The following is a 13,782-nucleotide window of genomic DNA, read 5'->3' on the forward strand; positions in this document are numbered from 1 at the left end:
ATTCATACAGCAGAGTTTACAATAGTCAAGTTATGGAGGTAGTCAAGGTATCTGGCAACAGATGAATGGGTGAAGAGAATGTAATATATATACACAATGGGGTTGCATTTTGTCAAAAAGAAGAATGCTATTGTATCATTTGTAGAATAATGAAAGGAACTTGAGATGAATGAAATTGTCATTTGCAGGAAAACAGAACTTGAGAACAATTTTAGGGAAGAAAAAGTTTATTTAGGGGGCTCATGGTTTCGAGGTCTCAATCCATAGACAGCCAGATATTTGTATTTTAGTCAGCTTTTTCACTGTTGTGACTAAAAGACCTGACCAGAAAAATTGTAGGAAAGGAATAGTTTATTAGGGGCTCATGGTTACAGGGGTCTCAATCCATAGAAAGCTGTCTCCATTCCTTGGGATTTGAAGTGAGGCAGAACATCATGGTGGAAGAGTGTGATGGAGGAAAGTGGTTCTCCTGATGATAAGTAAGCTGAGAGAAGGATTACACTCACGAGATACAAGTATTGCTGTATGTATATATGTGGCTGTAGAACCAATGTGATCCTGCATCTGTACACATGGAAAATGAGAATTCATACCCCATTGAATCAAATGTATGATATGTCAAGAGCATTGTACTGTCTTGAGCAGCTAATAATATATATATATATATATATATATATATATATATATATATACATATATATGTATATATATATATATACATATATATATATATATACATATATATGTATATATATATATATATCCATAACCCAAAGGCACACACCTCCAACCACACCCTATTCACCTTTAGTTCCCACTCAATCAATCCCATCAGTGGCTTAATTCACTAATTGGTTAAGGATCTCATAACCCTGTAATTTCTCCTCTAAAGCTTTTTGCATTGTCTCACACATGAGCTTTTGGGGGATAAACCCAAACCATAACAAAAAGGAAACCTGAAATACAAATAATGTCAAAGAAAAATATTTAAAGAGAAAAAGAAATTTTTATGTCAAAGAGACATCTCCTCTCCCTGCTTATTGTAGCACTATTTAGAATAACAAAGAAATGAAAATAACTCTAAGTGCTTATTAACTAGTGGAGAGTTTGGAAAAAAAAGTGATGGATATATATGATAGTAAACTATTTAGCCATAAAAAAATTAAGAAACACTTTTGTTTGCAGCAAAATTGTTGGAACTTATTTTAGTCAGCTTTTGCATTGTTGTAATCCAAAATACCCAAGAAAAACAATACTGAGGAGGAGAAAAATTATCTGGGACTCACAGTTTCAGAGATCTCAGTCCAAAAATGGCCAACTTCACTCTCTAGGCCCAAGGTAAGGCATAATATCATGGCAAAAAGCTTCCTTCATAGCAGCAAGGAAGCAGAGAGAGAAGAAGGGATCACAAGAATAACCTTTCTAGTGCATGCCCTCAGTAACCTACCTCTCCCAGCCATGCACAGTCTACAGTCAGTACATTAGCATGAGCTGTTTAGGTTACAGCTCTCATGATATAATCACTTTACCTCTGAATATTCCTTCAAAAGCAAGAGATGTGGAGGATACCTCATATCCAAAAGATAACAGAATTGAAGATCAGTGACAAAAGCCAGGCATAGAAAAATAAGTACACAGGATAATATTAATCTCATAGCCAGTTGAGAGTGGAGTGGTGTTTACCAGAGGCTGGAAAGAGGAAGCAGTAGAGTGACTATATCTAATGAAAGCAAATTGCATATTGTTTTTAAAAAGCTACATAAAAGAATTTTGAACATTTTTACCATAAAAAATGTAAATGATGAAATAAAGATATTTAACCTGATTTCAACATTACACAACGTATATGAGTATCAAACTACAACATGATATTCAATTAACATGTCCACCTTATATGATTTCATGTATCAATTAAAATAAAATGAATTTGAATAAAAAACAAAATATACACTTTTGATTTTTCATTTTATTACTTTTTTCATGGTTTTGAGTGGAGAAGTTAAAAATAAAATTATATTTGTCATTCTGACTATTACCTAGAGCTGAGTCCCAAAGATAGCCACTTGTAGTATTTTAGCTTGTACTTTTTCTATTGATTATATGCTTAATTTTAAGTACTTTTTGTTTAAAATTTTATTTTCAAACTTTGTGTCCCCTCACTTCTAAAAATATCAAAGGATATAATTTAAGAAACTTCTAATAGCTTTTTCATATTAGTCACAAAATTATTTTATTAATTCTTATTATTTTATATAATAAACCTAAGTCCTCATTTCTTTAGTCTCTAAATTTAGACAAAATCATTTTAGTGTATGTTACTTGTGAAATTCTTACTTCCCTTAGTTCTTTGAACTTTGTACCTATTCCCAACTTTATTTTGTCAGTTAATTCAATACTTTTGGATTATTAGTGTTTATAGCATACATATTCTGTTTAGTAGTTAAAGCTGAGTGAAGGTATCAATTTTAAAAACTCAAAATATCAGGCAATATAGGTTAGTTACCACCATTATCTAAACTTTATTCCCTACAAAAATAGACACTGCAAAAAAATGAATTTTAAATACAGTTATAAATGAAAGTTTCTTAACCCTCAAAAAAGAATGTTCCACCCATTAAAGGCAAGTGAATTCTAATTAATCACAGTCCATTGATTTTGCCCTCCATTAGTTTATTTCATTCAGGTCCTAAATTTTTTATGAAGTTTTTGTTGTTGTTGTTGTTGTTGTTGTTGCTGTTGTTTTTTGTTGCTTTCTGTATGTGTGTGTGTATTGCAAATTGCATTTTTTTTCATACATTAAACATGTACCATAGTATTAAGGGCCTCCACATTTTTAAATCAAACTATTAAGTGAATAGTTTGTAGTTTGTTACTGTAAAATAAATGCAAAATTTTGATTTGGAAAAATACTGTCTCATTTTTAATAATAGTTAAAGGTTTTTTTTTTTTTATAAAAGTATATATATGTGAGTGTCTGTGTGTGTATTGTGTGTGTGTGTGTGTGTGTGTGTGTGTGTAGTGTGTGTGTGTGTTTGTCTGTGTGTGGTACTGGGTATCAAACCCAGGGCCTTGTGCATGATAGGCAAGCAAGCAGTCTACCATGGAGGTATATATATTCCCAGACCTAGTGATCTTCTTAGAGATTTAAGTAATTTATGTCTCGAAAAAGACATATCTGAGTTATGAAAGACTAACATCACTAAGAAGCAAAGGAAGAATTTAAAATTTTCAGTTTTTAAAAGTAAATTCTCTCTGGAAAGAGAGATGAGATATCTATGGAAAGGAAGAACCCTATATAAAGCTTTGCCAAACTGAGGGTGAATTTAAGGCTCTGTGGTCATTATCTTCTCCAGAAATCCACAATTAATATTTCTAAAATCTTCTCAAACAATCCTTATGCTATTTTAGGCACAATATACAGCTGCAGTATTTCATAACAGTCTCATTCAAACTTATGGCTAAGATAAACTGAAATTGAGATTTTTTTACCAACTATATAGCCAAGCATGTACCTTTTTCTCTCTTTATACATGGTGAGTTTTACTGAAACTCCCATTCTCAAATCAGTTTAACAATTGTTTTTAGCAAATAATCATTTTTGTTTGATGTTCTTTATGTTGCACACTAAATTAATATCAGATTATTTTTCCAGTATTGGGGGATAAACCCAGGGATGCTCAACCACTGAGTTATATACCCAGCCTTTAACTTCTTTTTTTATTTTTAATTTTGAAGCATGTTCTAAGTTGTATAGACTGGTCTTGAACTTACAGTTCTCATGCCTCAGTCTCCCCAGTAGCTGAGTAGGACCACAGGTGTGCATCACTGTGCTAGGCTCAGAAATTGTTCTTAAATTATAAAAATAAATATCACATTCACATCAAGAGCCAACCCTCACCTCCTGCCCCCTACAACCAATGGCCAGGATATATCTCAGTTTTCAAAAAAGAGAAAAAATTAACCTGGGCTCTTTCAAGGTAAAAATTAAGATATTCTGTCATAGTTGGACCTTAATTTTGAGTTCTTAAACAAATAAGCAGACAGAAGAAGAAACTTCCCAAAACCTCTGAGAATTACAGTAGTCACCTTTAGGGTATATAAATCCTTCTTCATTTCCTGAGAATGACTTTCTCAGAAATTACTGGGAGGGTCACTAATATAGTAAATCCCCTTACATGAAATATTATACTTTCCCAAACTTAAACTGAAGCAGAAGGGCTCTGGTAGTATTTTTTTTTCAATCACCACTGTACTCTAGAGGGTCCTTTATGAAATCTGTCACTTGAAGATTTTAAGGAATGCTACTCTGTGAATCCTTTGGCCTAGCCTCTGCTGATGTTATGCAAAATACTGGAGCCCACTAGGACTTTTAGGTTAAGGACACTCTTCAGCCTTTGGCACTTGAGTTAAGGGATCTCACCTGCCTTTAGCAGTGCCCCTGGGGCTGACTTAAAGATTTTAATCCAATTTCACAGGGGATTTTGTGCTTCTAAAAATCTTCAGTTGAGATCACTACTAGCCAGATGGCTGTGATCAAATACAGATAATTTGTATGACCTTCTCTGAGATCAGCATTGCTAATGTGAGCAGAAAAAAACTGTAGCTGATGGCTTTTGTTCACCAACTATTCATAGATATGGGCTCTGGTTTTATCTTTACAGGACAGAAAGTATTCGATATCATAGCTTTTTTTTCAGATTAATTAACATTAATTGATATTGGAATCAGATTTTTCCAGATTAAGTCGGTTAACAAATTCCCTCCCTAATATTTATTACTATGATTTAATTTTTTTAAAAATATGTATTCTTAAGTTTTAGGTGGACACAATATCTTTATTTTACATTTATGTGGTGCTGAGGATCAAACCTAGTTCCTTGTGCAAGATAGATGAGTACTCTTACCACAGAGCCACAACCCCAACCTCTTAAGATTTTACTTATGTTTATTTTTATAATTGCCATAATTCTGGAATGCTATCAATATATTTTGCCAGCTTCAAATATTATATTCTATAAACTTTGATTAAAAAGCACAGGAATGAACTTACCTAAATATAGTTATGCACTTTGAAACTAAATTAAAACATAATACCTCTAGCACCAGTAATATTATTTTAAAATGTTGTAGAAATATGTATTGTGTATAATAAATTAGTTCAACTTTAAAGTTAGAGCTCTGGCTTAACAGGAACATCATAGATAACTGCAATGTTCTCTATGAAAGAAACAAAATCTAGTGCTATACCCAATAGAATACACAGTATTACTATTGAGTCTTAGAAATGTAGTACTAATTATGATAGTTGCAAATGTAAAATGCACACCTAATTTCAAAGACATAGTAAAAACAATATTCTAAGTTTCTAACTGATTTCATAAAAAAGTTAATAATTTTGTGCATGTTGATATTTGGGTATACTGCATTCAATGTATTATTAAAATTGCACTTGTTTCATTTTGCTTTTAGGTGAAGCTACCAGAAATTTTAATATTACATATATGACTTGTGTTGTGTTTATCTGTGTCTTGGCAATTTAATTTTGCTTTTAACTCCAGTGTTAAAACCTGAAGACTCTCTGTGTTATAGGGAGCCTCCTCAGAAAACACTCTAAGTCTGAATTCAAACAAAAGACAGCTTTGCTTACCTGGCCAGGGACTGTCTCCCACCTGTAGAGACTGATACTCTGTGGGAGAACAGCAATTTCCTCGCCTGTGTCTTGGAAATTTAAGGATGAAAAAAAAAAAAAAAAAACAAATGCAAGCAAGCAAGTTACAGTAGCTAAAACAGTCAGTTAGTTTTATCACATCTCCAGTCCAAACAAGTGTTAGACAACCATATCCTTAGTTTCAGCTGAACAGGGGCAATAATCTATTTTAAAGTCATGTAGACCCATAAATGTACTCAAACCCAGGATGTAGCTCACCACAACCATCACTATATCCTGAGTTGGTACATTCTGTGGGGTACAAAGTACAATAAAATATGAAGAAGAAGAAGAAGAAGAAGAAGAAGAAGAAGAAGGAGGAGGAGGAGGAGGAGGAGGAGGAGGAGGAGGAGGAGGAGGAGGAGGAGAAGAAGAAGACAGCTTTTATTTCTGTTTCTCAGAAATGGGTTATGCAGTTCTCTCTTCACAGGTGCAGTAAAAGAAAAGCTAAGATGGAGTCTAGAACAGCTAAGATGGAGTCCCTACAGCCACACTTTTTGTGTAGCCACAGTGACTCCATTCCCCCTATCCAGTACTGGTAACTTATTTGAGGCTTGCAGTTATCACATTTATTCATCATTTTACTACTGATATCTGTAAGCCTTATGTCCACATGATCAAGCTAATACAATTGCTCGCAACTATATTGATTTAGCTTTGTCTATATTAACCTATCAGCCTATATTTATCTATAACTATACTGGCCTACTGACTTAAACTTATCACCTTACACTGTTCTATATCTTATTTACTATAGCTTAAATCCTATGTCTTACAGTTACATGATTATCCTGCTATTATTTATGCTTACTCCTGGTGAACTTATGCTCTATGCTTACTTCTAACTTATTACTAGGCAGTTTAACATTACTCATGTCATAGTACTTATTTTTATTTTCCTATTTTATCTTATATTATTCCTATATTCTATAACCTATGTCTATGACTTATTGATTATATTGATCAGTTCACACCACAATATTTGGCTATAATTATATGAAAGGCCTTCCCTGAATTTCATTTGAGAGTCATTTTTGTCCTGTAAGTTCAGACTTTTCCCAGGTCTATCTCACATAGGAAGACAGGTTGAATTATATAGTTTAAAATTTAAGATTATTTGTGTAGTATTTTCCCATGTCAGAGTTGAAAAAGTCTCCCTAGATCAGCAGGTGATTCTCATAGATTTTAAGTGACTTATTCCTTGTCTTTAGGTTGTGTGATAAGGCAGCTCAGAGGAGCCTATGATCCTAGAAAGGAGTTCTATTGAAATTATTTTTTGGTCTAACATCTTGTTTCTGCAGAGAGATATACCAACTCCTCTCTGATCTCTGAAAATCACTTAAACAAGCCTCTTCCCTTTTCCAACATATTACTAGATATTGAGGATCTAGTGATAAACATAATTCTTAAATAAAATGTATGGAATTTTATTTAAATTTTACATTAATTGGCAAATAGCATTTGTCTAAGACCATGGAATTTTTAAATATAGCCATTTTTAAAGCATAGACTTTCCTTGCTCTTATTGCCAAACTGACGATGCTAACCCAGGGCACTTCTTTCTTTTCTTGCTGTTCTTCATTCAGAGTAGAGAGTTTGAAATTTGCTGTTTGGGGAACCAAGAATAAATAATATGGTATATGATATCTACCAATTAATTGTATTTATCTAATAAACATTTTTAAAAATAAAGAATATTAACCTGAATAATCATTCCTAATAATATGGCATGGCTGGTTAAAAGACTAGTATCGGAAGATAATAGAAAGTGGCAGTAGAGATAGACAAGTGGAAAAATGTGTTTAGAACATATTTCATAGTAGAACACAAATACATATACAAAATATATATATTATATAATATATATACATATACACATACACACATATATACATGTAAGTATAAATATGTGCATATACACATGTGAACATGCATGCATGCACATGCATGCATGCACACACACATATATATATATATATTTTGTATATTTTTGCAGTGTTGAGTATTGAACCCAGGGCCTCACATCTACTAGGTAAATGCTCTAATACTGAGTTACACCCCCATCCCCAAAGACTGTTCTTCTCAAAGGAAATATATAATAAACAAAAAAAAAGAAAGGAAGATAAAGAAAAAAACAAGTCTAGGATGCCTCTTTTAATATGTATGTGCTTTGCAAATACTTTTTGGGAACAGCATTTTAAATGTTTTTTTTTTTACATGCTCATCTGTGAAGTGCTGTTGGTTTGGTTAAAAACAGATGAGATTGTTCACTTAGATGTGAGTAAAAAAAGAAGTGTAACACAAATGTCAGATGAAGAAATAAAATGGTTGATAAACAGGTAAAAGCACAAATGTACTTATTTCTCAGAATTTGAGTTAATTATCATTAATATTTATTTTACAGAGACAAATACTCTTTAAAATATTTTACATGTTTTAAATAGATAATTATTGCCATAAAATTTCATGTCTAGAATTCTTGTGATTTAACTTTATGCATATTAAAAGATTATTTTTTATCCCCTCTGTGGGAATTACATACTGATTGATATTCAACACCAATAAAACATTTTTAATGGAGGCTGACAATTTCTGCTAGAAATTGCCTCAAGTAAAATTTAGATTTTTGATAACTTGATATAAACTGATTAGAATAACTGGAAGAATACTAACTTGAAGCATTTGTATCCAATGTCATTTTTTTAATTGCATCATTATTTCAAGTTCATTCAGCATGCATTATTTTCAGATATGGGTCAATTTGGGGACAGGATCTATAGTAGTAGACATTCCTCTTATGATCATTTTATTGACAGAAAACATAATAATATTAAACATAAATAAGCAACAATTATCCCATACCTGTTTATATTATATTTGACTTCAGAACACTTATAATGAAGACAACTATAGAACTCTTTATTTCTTTCAGGAATTCAAGTTTATAACCATTTTGAGGACATTTAAATAAGTCTGACTTTAAGTCCTCTGACTTCTGACTTTAAATAAGTCCTCTAATGTATTTCTTTACAAACTTTAGCCTCATTGGGATCATCTGGAGAGCTTCTTAAAAAGTTGATTCCTTGACCCCACTCCAGAGATTCTGAATCAGGACATATGGGATAATCTCCATGATGTTTCCTTTGTGGCAGGCCTGGGTGATACTGCTCTGTCTCTTCCATGGATAGTGTTAAGGAACATCTCTGTAGTCACATTACGATCTCTGAAATATTATTGTGGAATGAAGCAAAAGCAAGGTAGTTAACCAAAATAATAGTAGATAGATCTGTTCTTACCCTTAAATCTTGTTGGGATTATTGTTTATTCTTTAAGTTAAAAGTTTTGCTTGAAAATTGAAAAACAAAGAACAAAACAAACTCACTGTGCTTAGTCTGGAGGGTAAAAGACAAGTTCTATTTGTGTCGGTGCTGGGAAGTACATTTAGTCAGCCTGCAGTCAGAGGCCACTCCGACCTAGTGATTTACCTTTTAATCTTCTACCATTTCGGACATCCTTTTCTCATTATATGCCAAACACAGTAATAGTATATACTAAAATTAGAAGCTTTAATAGAGAAATAGCAAAGACAGGCCATGAGAACCAGCAATCTTAGAATTGTAATTTACATTCCAGTGGGAGCTATATATGAAAAGACTTATTTTAATTTAATCCTCAGTAAGGGGTCCTATTTTAAAAGCAAAAAGGAAACACTGAAATCAGCTCTCTATGAGCAATGCAGATTTTTAATATAGTTAGATTATAATGTAATAACATTTTGCAAGTTTCTACAAACATGCTCCCACACAGGTTTAATTGCCATGAGCCATTAGTTGAGAACATTTTTTTTCTGAGAAATATATATTAAGCAAAAATGTCAATGACAAGCAACCATTTCAAATATTTTGAAGAGGAATTCTCATTTAAAATGTTTTCTTCTATGAAGAGAAAGAAAAAAAAGATGATGCTGTAGTTTAGATTTTCTCACTTATTTTTAAAGTATTAATTGGAACAAACTCTAAATTCTCTGGAAATCAAGAGGAAAAGAGAGATATTTACCCAAAATCTCTTCCTATATTTTCTTTTTTAGGAGACCATATCCATACAAATAATATACTAAAATAAACTAAGGTCCAATATCTGTGTTGTACTTGTCCTGTTTGTCGCTCTCTGGCTCCATTGTTTAGCTTTGTCTATGTTACTCTCAGTCTAGGAATCCTAATGCTCAAGCCGTCAGTAGCTTGGTTTAGTTAGATTTGGAAAATGAGAGCATGAGTAGCTTAAAGAAGGGGAGAGAAACTGAGATATTTCTTCCCTACTCCCTTTATGTTGTCATATTTGTCTTTGACAGTCATGCACCCTCTGAAAGTGCTTCATTAGCAGGCCCACTTATCCAGGATTCAATGAACACTAGTTTTTCCTTTACCTTTACCCTCCTATGACTATCAAGGTGGAACTTGTCTTCCTCTGTGGCTCTTCTCTGGGTGTCTAGCTATTTACTACTTGAACTTTTAACCCAAGGGCTATCTTATACACTGAAGGGTGATTAGTAACATACTACTTTCAAACACAATAAAGGTGTAGCTTTTCCCAGTAATACCAATCACAAATGTCTCCAGACTTTTTCAAATGTCCTTTGGGGGACAAAACCTTGCCTCCCTTCTTTAATCTACTTGAGAACTCACTGCCACAAAACATCTCATGGTTCAGTTAAGTATTATTTTCTTTACATTCTCTTTAAGAACTGTAGTACAGGGCTGGGTTTGTGGCTCAGTGGTAGAGTGCTTGCCTAGCACGTGTAAGGCACTGGGTTCAATTCTCAGAATGACATATAAATAAATTAATAAATAAAGTAAAGGTCCATCATCAACAACAACAACAACAAAAAGATCTGGAGTACAAAGTTGACTTATGGAACAGAAAAGGATACTACAAACAGCCACATCAATGTTTATTGCATCTCAACTCACATTATCTAAACTATGGAACCAATGTAGGTGTCTTTCAAAAGATGAATGGATGAAGAAAATGTGATATATATATATATATATATATATATATATATATATATATATATATATATACACATACATACACACACATACACACACACACGTACACACACACAATGGAATATTACTCAGCCACAAAGAAAAATGAAATTATGGCATTTGCCAGTAAATTAATGGAGCTAGATAATATCACGCTAAGTGAAATAAGTCAATCCACCAAAAGCCAAAAGTCAAATGTTTTATCTGTTATACAGAGAAAAATAGTAGTCACTATTAAAGGTGGTGGGAGGCTAGGGAAGAATAGTATTATTTTGGATTAGGCAGAGGGGAATTAAGAGAGAGGAAGGGTATGGAGGTATAAAGGATAGTAGAATGAATCACACATTATTACCCTATGTACATATATAACTACACAATCAGTGTGACTCTATATCATGTACAACCAGAAGAATAAGAAATTAGACTCCATTTATATATGATGTGTCAAAATGCATTCTACTTTCATGTATTACTAATTAGAACAAATTAAAAATAGGAAAAAATATCTGCAGTATTAGAAAAGTCAATCATGATTAGTCAAATCTATAAGGTAATTTTATATCAGATACTGGAAGATTTTTAATTTTTACCAATGTATAGGAACACTTTGTGATAGTGCAAAAGCAAAATTTACTTAATAAAATATTATTTTTCAAATTAGAACTTTGTCCAAGTAATAGCAAAGCACATTACCAAAACAAAAATCACAATAGGAAACAATTAGGATTCTGTTCAATAGAATAACATTAATTAATCTCAAGAGTTAAGAATAGCCAATTACCAAAAAAAAAGCTTATGAAAATATATACACATGTCATACTCAGAATGTCACAGAATAATCATCATTAAAATTTAATTTTATTATGGAAAATAAGCTTAAGGTAAAATATCAATACAAATATATTTTAATAATATTACAAAGTAGTCACTATTAAAGATATTTACCAAACATTTCCATAACACTATAGAACATAAGACTAGATTGGATTTCTTTGCACCAATGAAGTTAGGCTTAAATATGTGACTTTCCTTACCCAATCAAATATCTCCAGAAACAATTTTCTTTTGGGGGGATTAATGCTCTGAATTTGACTTTGATATTTATACACAGTGACAATAAGCATTGTTAGTCTCACATAAAATGAAAAATAACATCATAATTTATTAATGTGGACTATTGGGTTCATTGGATCTAACATTTCATTTTTTTTCATTTTTTATACTCATCTTAAATTTCAAGTTAGTGAAAACAAAGTTAGTTTCTTGTTAATTCATAGCTCATGATGAAGGTGGGAGTGAAGCAATACATATAATTATAAGCATTTCTGAGCTTAGATTTAATATCACATTAATTCAGAAGGAAATATATTTAATCATTTAAATAAATTAAAAGCTAATATTTGTATCATATAATTCTTAGTGCTTTAAGAAGAGTAAACTACTTTGCAATTAATTCTCTCTAAAATTATAAAATAATCCTTCAATTATTAGCTCATCTACACTCTACCCCTGAGAATTGTGGAAAGTACAAGTCTGTTAATTGTAGCCGGTCTGAATTTCAACCCCATATCACTTAAATCCCCATCCAGTGATTTTTATTCTAATGTAACATTTTTCTTTTTCTAATGCTTTAATTTCTTGATCACAATGTATGATAAAAATGTAGACCATCAAATACTGTTTTTTTTTCTGACTTATAGAAATAATAAAAGGAATGATCTAATATTTAAATGTGTTTACAATAGTCCAGGAAACAGAGTATCACATCTGCAGATTCATTTAATTTTGGTGCCTCTACTGTGCATGTTACTATTATTTTCTATGTATACTGAAATATATAGATGAACAAATTCAACTCAGTTACTATATTTTAAAAATCAAGGTAAGTAACAGCTGCCCTTAAATTAGCTTTTTGTTCTTGGAAGGATTATTATGTAGCAAAAACCATGGTCTTTTACAAGAACATTTATAGTCATTAGAGAAAGTCACAAAGCAGAAAATAGAGAGGGTGAGGTTATCTTTTAGCCATCACTTTTAAAGGTCAAGGATATTTTCACATAAAACATGTATGCCAATCAATCTGGTTGTAGTTTAGTAGTTCTTCCTTGAATTGACATAAAGATGGAAAAGAGAATGATTGTACGCCTCACAAGGGTAATTCTTATAGAAAATAAATCCCCCAAAGGCAAGATTTGAAGCTTAGGAATTTACTTAAATAAACTTGAATTTATATTGTTTAAAACTGTGTAACTCAGATATTAACTACAGTTTAGCATATAGTGGATAATTCGCAAATTTTGTGTTGTTGATGAAATCAATAAATGTACTAATAAGATCCACATTTATATAAAAATAAGATATAAAAAAGAAAATTAAAGAACAAGATTGAATTATCAGAAGATACATGACTATAATAATTGTGAATTTACCTTAAAAATAGTTTTTATTTTTATCTAATAATAATTATCTCATATTGTTCTCATAAAGATATGAGAGGCTAAATAAATAATTTACATTTAGTGAGCAAAACTTGGACAAACCTGTTCTAAATACTACTATATTGTCTTATTATTGTCACTACATAAAATGTCATTAAAATAATGTCAATTTTCATGTTAGCATTAGTCTAATTATACCATTATGGTTGCAACCAAGAATTGGCACATGAGTTAAAAAAATAGGTTTCTAGCATATGAGTGTTGAAATCTTATTCTCCTTATTTTTATATTAATATGTATGAAATTAGATAACTAAAATTTCTGGAAATTTCAAAATGGATACTTGATTTATTATTGTTTATCTCTTTTAATCCATAAAGTCATGAGATTGAAAATTGCCAGGATTGAAGCATTATGTTTATTTTTGAAAATTAATTATTTTAATTCAGCTTTCACTGTATTTCTCCTCCCCGTCATTGACTCAGTCACAAACAAGTCTTTTAAAATACTTTTGCACATTATAGCAGAGTAGCCTGGTGAGTGAGGAGCTGGGAGCAGTACCAGAAACCATTAAACCTCTTACAAATGA

This window comes from Spermophilus citellus, assembly GCF_964194105.1.
Source record: "Spermophilus citellus genome assembly, chromosome: 5".
In the NCBI taxonomy this organism is placed as follows: Eukaryota; Metazoa; Chordata; class Mammalia; order Rodentia; family Sciuridae; genus Spermophilus; species Spermophilus citellus.